This window comes from Erinaceus europaeus, chromosome 2 (assembly GCF_950295315.1).
Source record: "Erinaceus europaeus chromosome 2, mEriEur2.1, whole genome shotgun sequence".
In the NCBI taxonomy this organism is placed as follows: Eukaryota; Metazoa; Chordata; class Mammalia; order Eulipotyphla; family Erinaceidae; genus Erinaceus; species Erinaceus europaeus.
The window spans coordinates 198,965,220-198,988,129 of record NC_080163.1 but is presented as its reverse complement, the minus strand read 5'-3'; positions in this window follow the sequence as shown (position 1 = coordinate 198,988,129).

The following is a 22,910-nucleotide window of genomic DNA, read 5'->3' as shown; positions in this document are numbered from 1 at the left end:
TGTTACATTTAATAGCCAAAATGCATGTTTTCTAATTTTAGGGGACTATAATTGACAATTATAATTACATATTTGAAATGTACAGTGTGATAATTTGATATACATGTACATTATAGAATGATTACTGAGATCAAAATAAATAACCACCCATCACTTCACATAATTAACATAGTTAACGTGTGTGTGTGTGTGTGTCTTGGGAATACTAAAAATCTACTGTCAGTCACTTTTTAAAAAATATTTATTTATTTATTTATTCCCTTTTGTTGCCCTTGTTGTTTTATTGTTGTAGTTATTATTGTTGTTGTTGTTGTTGGATAGGACAGAGAGAAATGGAGAGAGGAGGGGAAGACAGAGAGGAGGAGAGAAAGATAGATACCTGCAGACCTGCTTCACCGCTTGTAAAGCGACTCCCCTGCAGGTGGGGAGCCGGGGTTCGAACCGGGATCCTTATGCTGGTCCTTGTGCTTTGAACACCACCCGCTGCGCTACAGCCCGACTCCCTGTCAGTCACTTTTAAGTGCATGATACTGTATTAGTAAGTACAGTTCCCCAAACTGTATAGCAGATCCTCAGAATTTATTCGTCTTCTAACAGAAACCATCACCTTTTGACTGGCATCACTCTGATAGCGCCTTCCCCCAGTTTCTGGCTACTACCATTATAACCTATTTCTATTAAGTCAGAAATTATTTTGTAGTCCACATTTAAGTGATAATAGAATATCTTCCTCTATCTAACTTGCTTCACTTAGCGCAGTGCCCTCAAGTCATCATTCATCAGATAAAGAGCTAATGACCAAATATATACTCAGTAAACTCAGCAACAAACTAAAAGGTCAAGCACATGGACAAAGACTTTGCTAAAGAAGAGATCCAGAGGGCCAACAGACATATGAAAAAAAAAAAAAAAAGCTCAAAGTCACTGACTATCAGAGAAATACTAGCAAAGGCAACAATGAGATAGAACTTAACACTTGTGAAAATGCCATACCTTAGAAAGGATAGAAATAACCTGTGTTGGAAAGGATGTGAAGGGGGTGGAGGGGAAGGAAATCTTTTACACTACTAGAAGAATGTGAATTAGTCTAACTCTTGTAGACAATGTTTGGAGTTTCCTCAGAACACTACAAATGGACATACCCTATGACCTAACAATTTCTAACATTGAGAATATTCTAGAGTCAAATCATCCATGCATTCTCTTGACTAATTTCTTTTCCCATTTTTAAATGTAAACATTTAAAAATCCTCCACAAACCGCCTCAGTACTACAGTCAGAATCATTACAGAGTAGAAAAATGAGAGGTTATCAGTACAAAATAGAATCAAAACAGGCTTTGCACACATAGGCAGGAAATGGACAGTTTTCTCCTCATTAAATGTGTAAATGTTAGACCAATTCATGTGATACAGAAGCATTAATTTCACATGGTATTTTTGAGACCTTAGCACTGAGGAAATTGCACAGTGGTGGTGCGTAGGACTTGCATGGAAAGATCCTAAGCTTGATACCTAACATACCACCAATGACAAGAACTGAGCAGAGCTCAGCTCAAAGCAAAAAACAAACAAACAAACAAAAAACACAGCCTTCCTTTCCTGAGCCACATTTAGCCTTTGAATCTTGGTGAAGAGTAGGTTTCTCACCTATTGCTTCTTCTATCTTTTTGTGATTATGCATATTCTTCCTAGTAAGGGTTTGGCAATATGCCTTTATAAACCACTCATTTCTAAATACCATCTTCTTTGTGTTGGCTAAGGTTTATAAAAAATAAAGAACAACGTCTTTCTCAGCTGGGGTCCATGTGAAGGGCTAAGCAGGATGCAGACAACTAGATTTGTTTTGCTCTGTTCAGACCTGGGAATGTGGATGCTTCTGAGCTCACACCATCACAAAGCAGCCAGGAATCAAAGCTGCCAAAACAGTCACACCATTAGAGTCCCCAGGGCTAGCCACCTGCCCCCATCACTCCAAAGTCACCATTGTGTAAGGGTGCCTTCAAGGAGATCCTGGTAATTCACAGCACCCTTCTACCTGATATCCCTGCCATCTGAAAGCCAAAGACATTGGGCAGGAAACACTGGTTCCATTCCATTGTAGGTCACTCGGATTGTGTCTGATCCTTAGGCTGTTTAATTTCTTTCTTTTCTTACTGTTTGATTTTTTAAAAAATTATTAGTGATTTAAGAATGATTAACAAGATTGTGAAATAAGAGGAGTACAATTCCATACAATTCAATTCCCACCACCAGAGTTCCATTCTAGGAAAGCCTCCAATGGAGGGGTTGGGATACAGAACTCTGGTGGTAGGAATTGTGTGGAATTGTACCCCTCTTATCCAATCAAATTGTGGATCATAATTAAATCAATAATTAAAAAAATAGGTTCCCTATTGTTTATCTCACTGGGAGGATAGACCAAAGATCTGTATGGGGTGCAGAAGATGAGATTTCTGACTTCTATTAATTGCTTCTCCATTGGACATGGGCATTAGCAGGTGGATCCACACCCCCAGCCTGTTTCTGTCTTTCTGTAGTGGGGCAGGGCTCTGGAGAGGTGAGGTTCCAGGACACATTGATGAGGTTATCTACCCAGGGAAATCAGGTTGGTGTCATGGTAGCATCTACAATTTGGTGGCTGAAAGACTGTAAAATATAAAGCAGGGCAATTTGTTTAGTAAACAGGAATCTAAAGTAAGAGTATAGCAGATGAGATTTGAGGTCTTCATGTTGGAAGAAGCTAGAAAGTCTATTTTAGGTATATTCCAAGGGGCCCATGACTTCACTAATTTTTTTTTCCTGGAAACAAAGCTCCCAAATAACTTGGGACTGTTTAGTTTCTAACCTGAGCAAGTCCTCCTCTTCATTTCCTTACCTGGCTCTAACCCAGATTCAGTAGTTGTGTTGCCTTCCTGAGCAGACTTCCTGCAGGGCAGTTTAATAAGGAATGACTGCCACCTTGTGGCCATTATAATTGAGAGCAAATAATCTTCAAGACTAGAGAGGGAGGGGGGAAAAACCTGTTAGATATTTTCGTGTTTTCAGCACTTTCATCTCCGTTAGACCTCGCCAAAGAGTCACCACCATGCACGTTGTCTTTTAGTGAAAAGCACACTTGTGTATGAAAACATTCGGGAGACAGCTGCCTTTTCTGTCCTTCATCAAAAACCCAACAGCAAGTGTCAAGCAATCTGAAAGGGTAAAATCTGGAATCTGAACAGGAGAGAAGGCAGGAAGGAGGTGAAGACTAAACAGGGGTTCCTCCATCCTCACCCCCTCCTGGCCAGCAGCCATTCATCTTCATTCTTTTTAAATATTCAGAATTTGTAAAGGGTCATAACTCAGGAGGTTCGAGTATTTCTAACTCTGAGGTGACATGTTTGCCACACGTCTCAGTAGCCCATGTCAGCACCGGAAATTGGCCAAGACCTACCAATAACCAGAAACGGCCTGGAAGGCTGGGCGGCTCTGAGGTTTGCGGGGCACATGCTGTCTCCACTGTCCCTCCCTGGACGCTGACAAATGTAGAGATTCTGCTTTCTTAGGATTCACATGCTCCAGAGGTTCCCGGAGCACATGTGAGAATGCACAGCCCTCACCACCCCCACCCCACCCCCCAAAAAAGCGAGCTTTTCGGACAGAGACTTTCTGCTAGTTGTACCTGGATGTGTTTGATACTGGGAAGCACTGTGCTTCAGAAAGGTGTGACTTGCAGATCACTTGAGATTCATCAAGGGGAGCTTTCGCCCTGTCACTTCTGAAGTGCAAAGCCTTAACTGCTGAGTGAAAAACACTCCACCTGGTGGTAGAAACAAAAGGGAAGTTGCTGTCTGCAAAAGACCCTCTGAAGAATTTTCTTTCTTTTTTTAAAGATGGTATGAATCAGGAGTGATAGGTTAGGAATCTTGTGTGAGTCCTGCTGCCGCTGGCTGGCTAGCATCTTAAAAGCAAAATCCAGACAGAATCTCCCTCTCTATAAATCTTTCCACTCTTTTCCATTACAAGTTGAGTATTGTTGGCTCTAAGCCATCTGATTTGACTCTGATTTATTAACTGCTATGCATTATATATGAGATTCAGGTTTGCTGAAGAGTTACCCTTCTGGTCACTATTGCATACAAATCAGCTACTGTTAGAGAGGTTTATGGCATCCTCTGATGCTGCCAGCACTTTGTTAGGAGGGGGAGATAGAAGATGGTGCAGGAAAAGGAAACCTTCTCCATAGACTTTCCCATGCAGATTACCCACACAAAATGTGTGTGTCTGTGAAGAACAATGGTCCTTTGTTCTGGTCTGGTTAGAAGGAAGAAGAAAAAGCATCTGGAACAATAGACGAGGAAGAATCAAAACCTGGGGTCGGGCAGTAGCACACCAGGCTAAACACACATAGTACTGAGTACAAGGACTCGAGCAAGAATCCCAGTTCGAGCCCCAGGCTCCCTACCTGCAGGGGGGTCACTTCACAACTGGTGAAGCAGGTCTGCAGGTGTCTGTCTTTCACTTCCTCTCTCTATCTACCTTCCTCCTCTCAATTTCTCTCTGGCCTATAGAAAAAAAAAAAAGGCTGCCAGAAGCAGTGAATTCTTAGTGCTGGCACTGAGCCCCAGCAACTAGAGGTAAAATAAACAAACAAATAAATAATAATAAATAAAAAGAAGGAGTCAAAACCTGTGGTCTAAGCCAGGGGATTTGGTATTCTCCTGCTCACAATAGCAGCACGGAGCCGTTGTTTTTTCGTTGAGAAGACCAGCTGAAACGTGAGAAAGAGTAATAATGTGAGTAAAGCCAATTTGCTCTTGCTAGGAGATGAGGACAGAATAGCAGCAGAGCCACAAGGACCTGTCTGTGGAACCAGCAGACACAAGACAGCTTTTCCCTGCTCTCTTCATGCTGAGACATTTGACCGAGGAATTCAGGTCTGCTTTCCAGTCCAGTGACTGGGCCCTTGCCTTTTGCACCTTGGCTGCCTGTCAGAGCCTTGTTGGCAGAGAGAATTGAGACAAAACAGTCTGGGTTTACCTAAAGCAAGAAAATAATAATAACAACAATAGTAATATAGGAATGAAATAGTCAACAGCAAGGGAAAGATGTCCCAGATCATTCACACACACACACACACACACACACACACACACACACACACACACACACACACACACACACACACACACAGTTTCAAATACCTATAACAAAGCTTGATTGTTTTTACCTTCAGAAACAAAATGCCACATGTAGAAGTTTTTTTGTTTGTTTGTTTCTGTTTTTTAAGTTTTTAAGTAAGGGACATTTTCCTGCCTACCTGAAAGCTTGCCCTGTTACTGTGAGTACAAGCAGGAGAGTCAGCTCCACTGGGGAGCGTGTGGTGAAGTGTTATTGAAGAAGGGACTCTGCACCGACAGCTCTATGTCCCAGAAGAAAGCACCAAATCCTGTGCGCTCTGGGGTCTGCCAAGACTGCTCCGTGGGGGTCTGCTAGAACAACCACACCTGCTCAGACAGCTGGCAGTGTCAGATTTCAGAGTCTCAAGGCCATAGATGAAATCATTGTGAGCATTTGTTTGTGTTTAAGCCATCCATGGATAAATTGCCCCCCACCACCTTTCTTTTCTTTCTTTCTTTTTTTTTTTTTTTCAAATTGCTATTTTCCTCTTAACTGACTGAGTTCTAAGAATTGTAAGAGAGATTTGACTGGAGAGTCGTGTTAAAGGAAATTTGGGTGAAAAAGAGTTTCCAGTTTAGTTTCTTAAAAGAAAATTGCATTGTTTGGACTCCTGCTAGGTATCTACCAGTAGCTTTTGAATGTAACAGACATACATGACTAGTTCATTCACATGAGGGATTCTTCCTCCTCTTCTTTTTTTCTTTTTTTCCTTTTTTCTCTCCAGGTCTCTAATTTTATCAATATTTGTAATGCACAGTGAGTTTCAAAATATTAAGTTGTCAGACAAGACATGATGTATTTTATTCTAAGTTGTTCTGTGAAAAACTGCATCAAGACTTTTCCGACAAGCAGATATAAAAAGGTGTGGAGAGGAGGTGGTTAGAGGGAGCTGGGGAGACTGAGGATGTAACTAGAGCCAAGAAAATATGCTCCTTTGTGGCAGGGAGCTCCCCAAAAAGGGACCCTTACAGCCACAGGACTAAGCACACAGATGCTGTCTGTGACTAGTAGGGACCTCAAACCTCTCAAGACTCTCCCAGAATACAGAATCAAGATCAGAGAACTGCCTGCAAAGGCAGGGGGCCAGGAGGTGGCTCACCTAGTTGAGCAAGTTACGGGCTCAAGGACCTGGGTTTGAGCCACCAACCCCCACCTACAAAGTTGGAAGGCTTTGTGAGTGTGAAGCAGTACTGCCAGTGTCCCTCTGTCTCTCTCCCTTCCCTCTCAATTTCTAGCTGTCTCTATCCAACAAATAAAGATTACCAAAAAAGAGAAATAAAGAAAGAAAGAAAGAAAGAAAGAAAGAAAGAAAGAAAGAAAGGAAGGAAGGAAGGAAGGAAGGAAGGAAGGAAGGGAGAAAGAAAGAAAGGGAGGGAGGAAGGAAGGAGAGAAGGAAAGAAAGAAAGAAAGAAAGAAAGAAAGAAAGAAAGAAAGAAAGGAAGGAAGGAAGGAAGGAAGGAAAGAAAGGAAGAAAGAAAGAGAGAACTGCCTTTATGTAGGGCCACAATTTCCTGTCCCAACACTTGGCTGGCCCCACCCTTAAAACTCAAGAGAGAATTCCCTTGGTCCTTCGCCACACTGTTGCCTATCAGTGCAGAAAGACTACAGACTTCAGTTTCATACTTCCCCTCCTTTCCCCAAAATACAGAAATGCAGAAAATTCCTCTTCTGAATACAGACTAACTACTATGTGATATTACCACCACAAACTGCTTTTTCTTTTGGGGGGTTAGGTGGAGGGGAGGGGGGAGGGAGACAGAAAGCACACATTTTTCAGTACTTAGTTTTAAGATCTTTAAAATAGATCTGGGAAGATAACAGAAGGGTGACCCAAAATGACTTTCATGGGGGCCAGGCAGTGGTGCCCTTTGTTAAATGCACATAGTAGGAAGTGTAAGGACTTGCACAAGAACAAAGGTTCCAGAAATCCCCCAGTGGAGACTCTTCACAAGCCGTAAGCAGGTCTGCAGGTGTCTGTCTTTCTCTCCCTCCTCTCTCTCCCTCCTCCTCTCTCAATTTCTCTCTGTCATATCCAATAAAGTGGAAAAATGCCACCGGGAACAGTGGATTTGTAGTGCCAGCACCAAACCCCAGCGATAACTCTAGAGGTAAAATAAAATAAAATAAAATAAAATAAAATAAAAATGATTTTCATGCCTGAGGTTCTAAGCTCCCAGGTTCAATCCCCAGCACCACCATCTGCCAAAGCCAAGCAGGGCTCTTTCTCTCCCCCCCTTTTTTTCTCTCTCTCTCCACCTTAATCTCTCTCCCTCTCTCTCTCTCTCTCTCTCTCTCTTTCTATCTCTCACATTAAAAATAAAAACTATTTTTAAAAATATTTAAAGTGAATAGCTGAAATCATGGAACGGAACCTCATCTATTCTCCCATGGGCTCTGCATGTGTTTGTGATAGTTTTTTAATACCGTGTCTGTGACCCATCCCTGGGGGACTGGTGTGAATGCTGGCTTGCCCTGTGTCTTCTCCTCTCTCCTTCTGCCAGTGATGCCACTGAAGCTGATAAGCATCACTTGTCTGTTGCAAGCTAGACCCTCAAGTCTGGGGACCAAGTCTAATTAAGTTAAGTGGTACCTTTCCCTAAGACATCTGCAACCTGAAGTTTCAAATATCCACAACAAAGCCTGACTTTTTCATCTCCCAGAAACAAAATTATGAATATAGAAGCATTTCTAAAGGGTAAAGTTACAAATTGAGATACTGCTTCTTAGTAACAGAACTGTGAAGCCAACAGGCTGAATCTACTTCTTTTCATTTCCCTAGGTATTGAGATTCTCTCTCTGTGACAGGCTGAACAGTTAAAACAAATGTTATGCACACCATAAAGAATTTTGGTCCATGCAAGGACCCTCACAAGGACCTTGGTTCAAGCCACAGGCTCCCCACCTGCAGGGGGGGAAGATTCACAAGTGGTGAAGCAGATCTGCAGCTCTTCCCCCCCCCCCCCCGTCTCTCTCCTCTCTCTCCTCCTCCTCTTACTCCTCCTCCTCTTCTTCCCCTTCCTCCTCCTCTTTCAATTTATCTCTGTATTATCCAATAAAAAATGAAAAATGGTCACCAGGAACAGTGGATTCAAAGTGCTAGTACTGAGCTCCAGTGAGAACCCTGGAGGCAAAAAAAAAAAAAAAAATTTTGGTTCATACTCCCAGAGGGATAAAGAATAGGGAAGCGTCCAGTGGAGGGGATGGGACTCAGAACTCTGGTGGTGGGAGTTATGTAAAATTGTACCCCTGTTATCTTACAATCTTGTTAATCATTATTAAATCACTAAAAAAAATAATTAAAAATGAAAAACAAAAACAAATGAAAACAGAGCACAGACACAAAAAAATGCAGAAGTGGCCGGAAGAAAATCAGAGACTGTTTCTCCTCTTCCTCATCCTTCATCTTCTTCCCCTCTGCCTCCATGGCTTTGCAAACCACTTCTTTATGGCAAAATGGACAGTTTCCAGCTCATGTGTCTTATTATGAGCAAAATGGTGTGACGACCCAGGAACAACCACTTTCACTTTCATCAGTCTAAGTCACAGACTGTTTGCATGATAGCGCTGACCCTGCTGCGTATATGGGATGCACCAGGCCAAGATAATGAAAGCATTTTTTCATTGATGGGCTTATAAACTTTGTTCTGTTTCACTTTGTGTCTTTATATCTTTAGTGATGAGCAAAAGTATAAACCAATGACCACCTAATTCTGAGAAATAGATGGGATGGATACAAATCCTTACATTTTTCTAAAAATCAGATATTTGAGAGGGAAACCCTTTTGTTTAATATTTTTATTTATTATTGGCTAGAGACAGAAATTGAGAGAAGACAGATAAACAGAGAGAAGGAGAGAGAGGGAGACAGACACCTGCAGCCCTACTTCACCACTCATGAAACTTCTCCCTCTGCAGGTGGGGGCCAGGAGCTTGAACCTGGGTCCTTGTACACTGTAATGTGTGTGCTTAACCAGGTGTATCTGCACACACACCCCCACACCCCCCGCCTTTAAATATTTTTACATATTCTTTTTTTTTTCCCAGGGCACTGATCAGCTCTGGTTTATGGTGATGTAGGGGACCAAAAAACACTTGGGACTTTGGAGGCTCAGGCATGACAGCCTCTTTGCATAACCATTATGCTGTCTCCCCTGCCCTGGGAAAACCTTGCTCAAATACTTGTACATGAGTAGAGAAGTAAATTTGAGGTGTGTTAAAAGTTACAGGACAACTTGAACAACTTCCTGCTAGAATCTTACTGCAGTCTTTCTTCAGTCCCACCAGTGTAAGTGATGAAATTGAGACCGTCCTTTAAGTGGTGTGAACTTGACAGATATTCCACTTGGGGGAGCCAGAGGGGTCTCCACAAGTTTTAGCCTTTCAGAAGATCTGGGACATCCTTGCTTTCAAAAACCCAATGGGCTTTTGTCACCCAGCCCTGCCGATTCTTCCCGGGGGGGCCCCCAGTTAGACAGATTCCTCAAAACTCCATCGTCTGTCAGCTGAGCCACATGCCCGTAATCCTGCGGACCACACACATCCGCAGTAATTGTCTAGACGTCAGCATTGGTCACGCCGTGCGTTCCGTGCCATGACTGCTTGCCGGGTCCAACAAAACACACAGGAAGTAGGCCCCGCTGTGCTGTGACTCTGCTGGCGCCTCAGAGAAGGCTGCTTTGACGTAAACCATATTGACCATATTGACGTAAAGGAGGATTCTATGTAGCAACTGTTCAATACCATCCGTTGGATTTCTCTGATAGACCACTTAACTATCTCAGCTTTCCCAGTGATCATCTCATTTATCTAGGATTATTGCACTGAATTTACTGTTTGGTTTTCTTCCAGAACTGAAATGTCAAGTCCAGTGTCATGTGTGCAGTAGCTTTGTGCTGTGAGAGCTCCACAGATCCCCCCAAAGCTGCTAGCAGTTGATCTTTGGATAGAGCTAGAAATAAATAAATCCTCTTTAGCAGATCAATATTCATCCCATTTAATGCTGGATGTGAAACTTGTGGATTTGTGGTGGTAATGCTGATGTGCAGCTAATCGTTGAAAATGGGCATCAGGGCTTTTATGGCGTGGCAGCATATTGACAGGCAGGAAGGAAACAGTGTGGTGAGCAGGGCCTGGAAAAACACACCCCTTTGTGTGCACACCTGCTGCACTGTTGGAACCCACCAACCCCCCAGGGGGTTTCCTCTGTCAGCCTAAGACACCTGTCATGGGGCCAGCAGCAGGACCCACTGTGTGACAGGAAGTCCTGTGGACGTGCTTTGCCCCACTTTGTAGGACCCTGTATTAAAAATTGGGGGGAGGGATCAGTGACAGACACAGGTGAGCACACAAGCTACCACGTACAAGGACACAGGTTCAAGCTCCTGGTCCCTGCCTGCAGAGGTGAAGCTTCACAAGCGATTAAATTGTACTGCAGATCTCTCTCTTTCTCTCTTCCTCACGATCACCCCTTTCCCTCTCAATTTCTTTTCATTTCTAGCAAATAAAAATATTTTATTTTAAAGGGAGTCGGGTGTTAGCACAGGTGGCGCAAAGCATAAGGACTGGTGTAAGGATCCTGGTTCGAGTCTGTGGCTCCCCACCTGCAGGGAAGTTGCTTTACAATCAGTGAAGCAGGTCTGCAGGTGTCTTTCTCTTCCCTTCTCTGTCTTCCCCTCCTCTCTCCATTTCTCTCTGTCCTATCCAACAATGATGACATCAACAACAACTACAACAGTAAAACAACAAGGGCAACAAAAGGAAATAAATAAATAAATATTTTTTAAAATAGTTTATTTTAAACAAAGGAGGATGGATGTGGTGTGGCTGGGGCAATGCACGTGATATAACACACATGGACTCTCATCCATCCAACCCCACCCCCATCCTCACCTGCAGGAGGGAAGCTTCCTGAGCAGTGAAGTAAGGCTGCAAGTGTCTCTCTTTTTTCCTATCTCTGCCTCCCCCTCAATTTCTCTCTGTTTCTATCCAAAATAAATAATTGAATAAGGTGAATAGTAAAATATTTTGAAAAATGAAGTACCTCATTCATTTTGAGACCCTGGAGCTCAAGAAATTGATATTGAGACATTCTTCCCCTTGGCAATAAATACACAAATAAAAGCCAAGCAGTGCTCTGAGGAATCAGATTCAACTAAGAAGGAAGGTGGGGCTGGGGAGAAGGCATAGTGATTTTGCAAAAGATTTTCAAGACTGAGACTCTGAGGTCCTAGGTTCAGTCCCCAGCATAAACCAGATCTGAGCACTGCTCTGGTGTCTCTAATATCTTTCTCCCTATCTCTTTCATTAAAAATAATCAAATATTTTTTAAAAATCAAGAAGAAAGGTGCACTGGTGAGTGAGGTTTTGCTACTGCTCAAAGCCAATAGTGAAGGGACCGTTTTGCAGTCCATGGTGTGGGAGTTATATGGTGGCATTTTTTTCACCCTGGGCTGCAAGGGTTAAGTGCATCCTTTTCGATGTAGTGGTGGTTTTGTGTCTGCTGTAAACGTATGCTAATTCATGCTGTCACGGTGTTTGGAGCAATGAATTGGTGCCGAGGAATCTCTGCATGCAGTGCCTCTCAGCCACGTAATCTGTAATATAGACATTTGTGGTTACCAATGGCATCTAGATTTTCACTGTAGCTCTCAACTATCAATTTCATGGAACCCAAGTGAAATGTGTACATGATCTGTCTGTGAAAACTGGACGTGTGGAAGGGTGCGCACAGGCACAGTCGCCCCTGGTGGTTTTCAGTAAGCTTCAAGGGGCGCACGCATGCAAAGAGGTGGTTTTTATGGAGAGTGGGAGACATACGCACTTTCTGCTTGCCTTGACATGAGAGAACTGACAGTGATTTGTTTTCCCAGGAGGAAGGATCTTCTTTCTCTAAAGTCGGTTTGCTTTTTTTTTCTTTTCCTTTTTTAAAGATTTATTTGTTTTTTATAGGGAGGGGGAGGAGAGAGAGGGAGAGACCAGATCTCTGCTCAGCTCTAGCATATGTCAATGCCTGGGAATGAACCTGGGGCCTCTGGGACCTCAGGCATCAAATGCTAGGTTTTCACTGAAGTGGAGCAAGAAGTAGAACAGTCTGATGGCTCTGTGGAGGGAGAGGTCACTAAGCTTCAAACAGAGTCACATCTGCTGGCTCCAGCTCCGCCCTGCACTGCTCCCAGGTGCCTGCCTCCCTTGTGCAAGCCCTGAATTTGACCTCAGAGGCTGCTGTCTATAGGCCACCCCCTCCCGTCCACTACCACCCCCACCTCTGCCCCTGTCAAGATCTCTTTTGACAAAGGCAGACAGGACCTAAGAAGCTGTGGCCACAAGGCTGGGTTGGTCTGCTGAAAAGCAAGTAACTGATGGGGAGGAAAGGTGTGTTTATGCTGGAGGCCATCAGGGTTGGGAAACAGTAGTGAGGACAATGGGAAAGGTGTGTGGGTGCGTCTGCAGAGTGTGGCCTGCCGGTACGTGCACATACACGCAGACGTGAGCTCAGCTCGCCTGCATGTGCGAGGAGGCCTGTTGCTCACATATGAACATTCAGATGCCCAGAGGCACACCCGTGCATGTTACCGTATGTGCATGTGTGTGTGTAAGGGCATAACGCTCAGATGGAAGTGGCCTTATCCCGTGCCTGTGTTGGAAAGATTAATGCATTTGAAAAACCACTTTCCTGTAGTTCCATATGCAATGCCAGGTAACAGTTTGGTAAAAGGCTAGTTGTCAAAGAAACAATCTCTGAAATTTAAGGTTATTGCCTGAATGAATGAATGAATGAATGCCCTTTGTTTCAGAGCAGTGAGGCTTGTCACCAGAAGGATGATGGCTAGCAGACAGATAGTGACAATTTCTGCCTTGATCTAAAAGGAAAAGAGATCAGGCATTTTCTCCTCCTCCTCCTTCTTCCTCTTCTTCTACCCCTTCTCCTCCTTCTTCTTATCCAGAAAATAAATATTCTTCACATTCTGAAGGTGTAGGTGTGACTTAGAAAGGAAGCTGGGGCCAGGCGGTGGTGCATCTGATCAAGCACACAGTACTAAGTGTAAGGACAAGACTCATCACCCAAACTCCCCACCTGCAGGGTGGGGGTGGTGCTTCATAAGCAGTGAAGCAGGTCTGTGGGTGTCTCTCATTTTCTCTCCCTCTCTATCCCCCCTCCTCTCTCAACTTTTCTCTGTCCTATCAAATAAAATAGGAGGAAAGCGGGTGGTGATAAAAACGACAGCCAAGAGCAGTAGATTAATAATGCAGGCACCAAACCCCATCAATAACGTTGGTGGCAATAAATAGAAAGGAAGGAAGGAAGGAAGGAAGGAAGGAAGGAAGGAAGGAAGGGCAGTACCATTAAAGAAATGGTGTGTGTGTGTGTGTGTGTGTGTGTGTGTGTGTGTGTGTGTGTGTGTGTGTGTGTGTGTGTGTATTATATCACTAATAGCCCATATCTGTGATCTTGGGAAAACCACTGCAGTTTCCAATGGAAGGAACAGGGACACAGAGCTCTGGTGGTGGGAAAGGTGGGGGATCATACCCTTGTTATCTTACAGTTTTGTAAATCAATATTAAATCACTAATAAAAAAATAAGAATGCCACAGATGGTACAATATTTGATAAGCTGAAATTGAGGCATCAGGAAACTATTAAGAAACATTTTTCTTTCACTCCTTGTGATCATAGTCTCCCAATCACCATCCAGAGAGTGCCGTTTAGTGAGCAGTGCCTTAGAAAGGAAGAGAAGACATCACGGCACCTTACATGGTAAATGCGGCTCATGCCGGTTGCCCCTTAGGACTGGGTTTCTCATCTACAGAGGAAAGACTGTAGGGGGAAAAGACATTTATTTTATTTGGTTTATCAGTGTGTGTGTGAGTGTGTGTCTGTGTGTTTGTGTGTGTATGTGTGTGTGTGCGCGCGCGCTGGTGTCTTTTAAGCTTGTACTGACAGTTGTAACTTACCCATTCATTCATTTTTCTCAACAAAAATGTTTTGCATGCTGAGCAAAGGTGTGACCCTTCATTTCCAGACTGTTGTATATTATTATTATTATTAATTTATTTTAGGTAGAGATAGAGAGGCTGGGAGTGAGTGGAAGAGACCACACACCTAAGCTTCGTTCAATGCCTCAGGGGCTGGAATCTGGGCCTAGTAAGCTGTTTTGTTAAGAACCATTGAGGGTACAGGTGGTGGCACACTTGGTTGAGCATACATGTTATAATGCGCAAGGACCCAGGTTCGAGCCCCCAGTCCCCACCTGCAGGGGGAAAGCTTCATGAGTGGTGAATCAGGGCTGCAGGTGTCTCTCTGTCTCTCTCCCTTTCTATTTCCCCCTACTGTCTCAATTTCTGGCTGTCTGTATCCAATAAATAACATCAATACATGCATACAATGAGCTGCATTAAGCTTTTTGGACAAATTTGAAAAATAGATGCTATAAGCATGGTTGGCAGGTTCCTGGACCATGGTTGCTCTCCCATGGAGACATGCTTGTAGATGAGGAGATCCAGAGGACAGAGAACAGATGGTGTGGAGACCTGTATGGTCCTGGGGTCGTGATTGTGTTCACATACCACAGAGCTACAATATCCTCACAAATGTACAACTACCTACAGAAAGAGCCCCTTCACCATAACTTCCATTTTATAAAGATACAGCAAAAAAAGAATAAATTGCCCATTGAAAAATGGAGAAAGGAAATACGCTAGGAACCAACTGATTTGGGCACCACCTATAAGGAACTAACAGGGAAACTTAAAGGAAAAGTGGCAAAGACTTTCTTCAGAGGGGGGTCAGCTAGAGGGAAAAATGTATACATTGCATAAATCTAGTCTGTGAAGAGTTGTTTGTGTTTATTATGGAACTGAGAGTCATTAAGCTATGGTAAGGCATGGCAAAAGAAGAAAGAAAGAAAAAGTTAAGAAAGAAAGAAAAAGTTAAGTTCTACAGCTCTTCTTTGGAATGATAGACTTCAAAGACAACCAAACAGAAAAATAAGATCAGATAAGGTGACCACCATAAGGTCTTGAAGAATAGACATGCTACTACCTTTGTGAGGAGTTAAAAACAAGATGACAGAATCAGCTATTCCTGGAACATAATTAATGCAACTTTCTAGAACTCCTTGCAACTCAGAAGCAGAATCCCAGTAGTCTAGGTGAGCTCTAGGAAGGTTATTAGTTAGACTAGGCAGGTCCGTTGTCCAGAGGGCCTTCTATTGTGAGATGTCTTCCTTGGACTAATGTTCACAAGAAAGTCACAGACTTTGGAGTTACTGGACAACCAAGTCTATCAGTGAATTCTGTCTGTGCAAATATGGTCAGTGATATTTTAACTAAAATTTGCCAGAAAAGCATGTTAAATGCTGAAGTTTATCACTTTACCTCCCTTCCCCTAATCCCTGTGAAAATATTATAAATAGCATAGGGCTTAGAGTTGCAAAACAGAGACCTAACATGACTTAGCCTAAAATCCGTTTGTAAAAGATTGAAATAAAACTTGACAACAGATAATGAAACCAACCCACTTTGATCCATTAGAACTATCTAGAATCCTTATCCTCTTATCTTTAAAAGGGTAGTGGTGTGTGTGGGGGGGTAGGGGTGGGACAGAGGCTTCATATTTTCAGCAGATCATTGTATAAGTTTTTTGTTTGTTTGTTTGTTTTTTGTTTTAAAAAAAAAAACCACTCAGACTTATGGATGTTTCTGAGGAAACTCCTTCCAGGGGGAAACAGTCTGATTTGCTCATGATTCCTAAGTTTTCACTGCTGGAATAGGCAGTAGGGAGTTGAAAGCCTCCTACTTGCCCACCTTCCCCCCACCCTCGACCTAAGGCTTCTTTTATGAAGGCAATGAAAAAATATGACTTTCCATGCAGATAAATGGGAGAATTGGGAGGGAGAGAGACTTAGAAGCTCAAATAATTTGACAAGTTTGGGAATCCCTGAAAAATAAACAAGAAGGATCTTTGCAGCATTTCGATTTTGGTTTTTGTTCTGCCTGCATCTCACAGAGGCGGGTCCAGGCAGGACACAAGCCCAAATGCCTCAGCCAGATCTGGAGGGATTAGTGACAGCAAAGAAGGCTCTTGTGTGTGAATTTGAGTCATAATTTTTGGGTAGCAATTGTAAAGAAAAAAAAAAAACCTACCCACACACACAAACATGCCAGATCATACCTTTGTGATAACCAGATCAGTTCAGGCATTTCAATGTAAAAATTACTGAAAATCATTTCCTCACCTAACCAGAGCAATAGTTCCTGTAATAATACTTGAGTTTAAGTAAAGATACAGGGTTTTGTGACTTCAGTCATAGTAGTAAATAAAATATTAAATCTGACAGAAGCTTTGTACCTCCTTGGCATGGCATCATTGATTGCTTTTAGAAACAAATAACTGGTATGATCAAAAGTTAAGGAATCAAACAAACAAGATGAGAAAGTTCTCCAACCAATCTTTAGGATGCCAGGAGGGTGAGAAAAGTGAGATCACACTCTCAGTTTTCCACACTGCTTTGGAGCTAATCTGTGTATGGGATAAGGAAAACAAATTGCCCAAAATGCAACTTCCTAGTTGAAAGTATTCTATTTGAGAAAAGTCAAATCCCTCCTTGTAAATATGCCACAGGCAAAGATGAACACTGAAGATTTCTGTGATACCTCCAGTGGCGTCCTTCATTCAGTCTGAGAGGTTGACCTGTAGCCCAGCCGGTTCCCCAAACCTGGAGCAAATATGAGAGAGAACCGCTTATCTGAAAAGCTGGCAAATGCTAGAAGAAGAAGTTGAAAAGCTAAGTCCCCAAACTGTGAACTCCAGTCCCTGTTACATTGTGTTCTCATTTATGTTTGGAAATATCCTCTGACTATGGGGCAATAGATTTATAGGACTGTAAAAATGAAACAGACATTTTAATGGTGAATGTTTAGTTGTGTATTTGTTGGTTGTTCTCAAGTTCTGGTTCCTGAGTCAGGATGTAAGCATGGTGTCCTGAGGTGAGCAGCGCCATATTCAAGATGACCATGTGACGTGTGCACACAGTGCATGCTGACCTAAACCCCTCTGGGGAAAGAACTATAAAATATCCTGCAAGTGTTGGTTTCTCACAGTGTTGACAAACTTTGAAATAGCCCAGCAGATCTGACTGTTTCTTATTGCATGATATAAGACCATTTTCAGCTTCCTCACTGAGTCAGGTAACTGAGACATATACCACAGATATTGATGACTGATTAATTACAGTTAAAAAAAAAACTTACTTGGTTGATTAGGATAAACATCTCTATCACTCTTGTGGTTTTTAAACTTAGTTACTCCATAACTAAAAAGGGGTTGATGAATGTTTAACCTCCCAAGGATTTCCATAAAACTGTAGCTTATTTCCAACATTTCCAGTTTGGCTAGAGTTGTAAAAAGGCAAACAAAGTTTTGTTCTTAAAAACATTAAATAAGGTGGGGCTGGGCAGGGGAGATAGCATAGTGGTTTACTCATCAGGTTCTCACACTTGAGACTCTAGATACCAAGTTCAGCCCCCAGCACCACTATAAACCAGATCTGAGCAGTAATCTGCTAGATGATGATGATTATGATGATGATGATGATGATGATGATGGGGAAAAATGGGACAAATTCAGCTAGGAAAGTAAAGAAAAAAAATGCTTACTCGAAATTACAATTTATGTCATTTCCTTAACTTGTGAATTGCCTTGCAAGTTGGACAGTAATAGTATGTAGCAAGATACACAGCAAGCCAAGAAACAAGTAGTTTTTAATTGTCCTGCAATTTATTTTGAAAGTGATTTTAGAAAAGAAAAACAACTATCGAGTCAGTCATTTCCACATGCATCTTATTTTGCATGTGTAGAGACAGAGGGCCTCATTTATTTTCATTCTATTAAATAGACACACTAAATGTGCCCAAACTTAGCCCTATTTTTACTTGGAATGAAAATACAGACCAAGAAACTAGAATGGAAAAATGACTTGGTTTGGCCAACTAGGGGACAAGCCAGCAGTGTTTTGTTTTTCCCTCCACCCCGAATGCATGTGTTTGCATACATACATACATGAACATACACATGCATATGCACAGCATGTTCAAATGTGTGAGCACACATGCATCTATGTATAGACACACATGAACACACAGGTATATGCTTACACAGAGACAGCCACCCAAGGATTTTGATGCTCTCATGAAATGTAAGTAAGCAGTGCCCAGCCCTATGTTCATTCTAGCTTCTTACTCTAGAATATGCAAGTACCTTTTGGTGGTTTGTTTGCCTACCTGGTTGTCTAAAGAAATCCCATTTATCAGCTTTTATTTAAGGAAGTATTTAAGCCTCCCTCAACTTCTTTGCTATCTTTTTTGGTAATCCTGTGGATGGATGGTGCTGCTGAGCAGATCTGCAAACACATGATGCAGTCATCTTTAGAACTGCACAGCATCCGTGAGGCTTGAGACCAAGGCATCATCTTTCTGTTCTCTGATCCAAAAGGACAGCAGAGGGAGCCCCTGCATGACTTAAAGAAACCCAAAGCAGGTAGTACCAGAGGAAATTTTGCAGGGCATGCAGTTCTGCATGGTGCCCTCTGCTGGAATCATTGGTGAGAGTTTGGGCTACAGAAATAGGCTGTTTCCAGATTCCAAATTTTATCTTGGCACACAGGGCGAGGCAGAACTTGCAAAAGAACATGTTAATGTCTCTCTATTTAAAGTGAAACACATGCCTTGCTTCTTTTTCTTTTTCTTATTTTTATTTTTTTAAATTTTTATTTATAAAAAGGAAGCCCTGACAAAAACCATAGGGTAAGAGGGATACAACTCCACACAGTTCCCACCACCAGAACTCCATTTCCCCTCCCCTCCCCTGATAGCTTTCCTGCTTCTTTTTAATGAAGTGTGAGACAGATAAGTGAAACACATTACAGTGGAAAATCCCATTCCTCTTGCATTTGCTTCATAAGTGAACTGTCACAATTTCTCCATAACTCTGTCACTTGTAGCTATCCAAGAATCTTGATGTGTGATGTATAAAACCGTGACATCCACGTCCAGTAGTGCAGGCATGCCATTTTACTGTGACATTGTTTTACATTGGGTCAAATGGGTCTTTAAGGGCAGGGTTTGTATTGACTCAATAGTGCAATAAACATGTCTTTCTTGTGATTAACTACTAAAAATTACTTCATTTCTGTTTGTTTCTTACTTCCTTTGAAAAACCCTTCAAAATTCAAACGGCATGTTTTTCAGTTCAGAGTAATAAGTAAAACTGCTTAAAATGTCATCGCAAATGCATTTGAATTACAAATAGGAAATAATTCATTGAAATTCTCCTAGAAGTAACAGATCTCTGAATTTATACATCGTGTAGTGGAATAGCTTATAAACAAGGTGTTTATGAAGTTCTAACTCTGCCTACCATACTCAAATACCATGTAGGAACCCACTACCATAATTTGATTTAAAACTTAGAATAATAAAGCTAGAAAAGAGTTGCTCAGGACTTTAGAACTGAAAGGGTTCATATTAGAAAGTGAGACAAATGGGAGTCGGGCAGTAGCCCAGTGGGTTAAGCGCAGGTGGCGCAAAGAGCAAGGACCAGCATAAGGATCCCGATTTTTTTCTTTAGAGGCAAAGAGAAATTATAGGGGAAGGGGCATAGAGAGATAGAGAGAGAAAGAGAGAGAGATACCTGCAGCACTATTTTGAAGACACAGAGGGGAAGAGAAAGATAGACACCTGCAGACTCGCTTCACCGCTTGTGAAGCAACTCCCCTGCAGGTGGAAAGTTGGGGGCTGGAACCGGGGTCCTTATGCTGGTCCTTGTGCTTTGCACCACCTGCAGTTAACCCGCTGCGCTTCACCTGCTGCGCTACTGCCTGACTCCCTGGAGCTTCCTTCTTGCAAGGGGACTTGAACCTAGGTTCTTGCAGACTACAGTATGTGTTGTGTGTACTCAACCAGGTGCACTATCACTCAGCCCAACATGAATCTCTTCCTCAGACAAATACATATTCAGTAGTTCAGAATAGGCATGAGACAAGGTTCCAAGTTGCAACACAGCATATGTTTTCATGAAGCTAAAATATTTCATAAGGAGAGAGAGCCTGACGTACATTCTTATGTTCTTTTCAATAATTCTGTTGGATCACACTGATATAACAGAATTGAAGCAGCATGGGCCCATAGCAGAACAGAGCTTAGAATGCCTCCCTGAGTGCCAGCCTGCCTTAATCAGGCATGTGGGCATGCCTTGGCTCTGGCAATTTGGTTTCCAAGGTGCCATACAAAGTTAAGCAAATGAAGAATCACAGCACCCTTACCTCACGCTTGAATTGACATTGAAAGATACTCTGACTGCAAGTCTCTACTTAAAAGCAGTCTTCATTTTCAAGATTGTGGTTTGTACTGCGAATCTGTGACTTGGGTTATTTGAAGACAAGTCATTCCATTATCTTTAAAATATATGAAATAGAGAAACATCCCATATTTTCACATTTAATAAAGCTTCTCAAATGAACTATGATAATGTCTCTAGATCTAAAGATAAAGGCACTCATCTTTAAGACTCACATTAGCTTAAGTTGTGCCACTGTGAAAACCAAGGTGACAAAGGCTACCATCCTAGTGTCTGGAGAACACTTCAACACATAGCACAAAGCTCAAGGACCCACACAAGGATCCTGGTTCGAGCTCCCGGCTCCCCACCTGTAGGGATGTCACTTCACAAGCGATGAAGCCGGTCTGCAGGTGTCTTTTTCTCTTCCTCTCTATTTCCCCTCCCCCTCTCAATTTCTGTCTGTCCTATCCAATAAAAAAAGAAAAGAAAAAAATGACCTCTAGGAGCAATGGATTTGTAGTGCAGGCACTGAGCCCCAACAACAACCCTGGAGGCAAAAAACAAGAGTAGTATTAAAGTAGTTTATATCTTCCACTCTAAGTATCTCTCTGATAGCATCTTAGAGTTCATGAAGTTAGGGGGCTGCCTATGACCGTCAGTTTCCCTGAGTCTTTGAGTTGCTTTCAGTATCTCACATTAGTAACATCTCACATTCCATCAGAAGATTTCAAGGCAGAAACTATTGTCAGTTTCCTTGATACAAAGAGAGCTGAGAGTTCAGTGAGATCTTTTGATCTAGAAGGATTTGGGGCAGAGCTGGGGCATAGCGAGTCCATTCTAAACAACTGTTTCTGAATATTCTGTGTCCTCACTCTGCCCATGCCAGGCCTTATCTTAAAGACACAGTGATGACCCCTATCTCAAGATGTTTTCTTCATCTCCTATGGCTTTGAGCTAGTCAAGACAGAGCGTGAGTTTATGCATAGAATCCTATCTACAATGGGATTTCCAGGAAGGACTTTCAGGATATTCAGGAGATTTAGAAGAGTCCTTGTCATGGGCAGTGATGGTGGGGTGGTGACATGTGGCAATTCTCTCCTCTCCTCACTTGCCCTACCCCTGACCCACACCTGAACTAAGCCCCCAACCCCCGTCAATGGCACCCTCCAGAAGCCCCTTGCTCTTATTCCCCTTCTAGAAAGATCTGTTCTGAGAAGGTGTTTGTTTGTTTGTTTTGCCTCCAGGGTTATTGCTGGGGCTCAGTGCCTGCACTATGAATCCACTGCTCCTGGAAGCCGTATTTCCCATTTTTGTTGCCCTTGTTGTTGTTATTGTTGTCACTACTGCTGCTGTTGTTGGCTAGGATGGAGAGAAATTGAGAGAGGAAGGGAAGACAGAGAGGGGGAGAGAAAACCTGCAGGCCTGCTTCACCACTTGTGAAGCGACCCCCCTGCAGATGGAGAGCAAGGGGCTCCCAACCTGGATCCTTACGCCGTACTGGGATCTTTACGCCAAACTGGGATCCTTACACTGGTCCTGCGCTTTGTTCCATGTACACTTAATCCACTGCGCTACTGCCCAGCCCCCTCTGAGAAGCTTTTTGTGTGCCCTCACCTAAAAAGTTTGCTCTAGCTCTTTGAAAAACTTTGAGCTGAAAGGTCTAGAACAAGGGACTCCTCATTGTTGTGAAGTCACACAAAAACTATCCCTCAGGATCACCCTGCACTCACTGGGTAACCCACACATTGTGCTTGATACACAAGGATCATCAAATAGGCGAAGACTCACAGTGCCATAACAGTGAAGAATTCTGTGGATTCAGTAACATGTTAGTCATGATGTTATTGTTGTTGTTGTTGTTGTTGTTGTTGTTGGTGGTGGTGGTGGTGGTGGTGGTGGTGGTGTGTGTATCTGTGAGTGTTTAATGCCAGGGATTTGATCCAGAGTCTGGTAAATACACTCCACTGTTGAGTCCCCTCTTGGCCCAATTCATAGCTTATAATATTTTTACAACAGAGAGAGATAGAGAAGGAGAAAGGGAGAGGGAGGGAGAGAGAGAACTGCTCCACCATAATCAAGTTCCATCCATCTCTGTCTTTGGAGCTTCCATGGGGTGCGGAGGATGGAACCCAGGGTCTTATGCATAGATGGAGTGCACTTTACCCTTTGAGCCACTCCCAGGACCCCATCATTTCTTTCTAGACACATCAGCCCATGTAATCCTCACACCAAGCCCAGCAGAGAACTCCTGCTAGAAAGAGATCCTGTCTTCCAGATAAGAAAGCGGTGCCCTGGAGAGAGCCAGTCACACAGTAGAGCTGTAACAGAGCTGGCCCTGGGCACTGCTTTCTGAAGCCAAAGCCCTTGCTCTAAGCCAGTCGTAACTGTTAATGTTATCTCCTCTTTGAAATGAT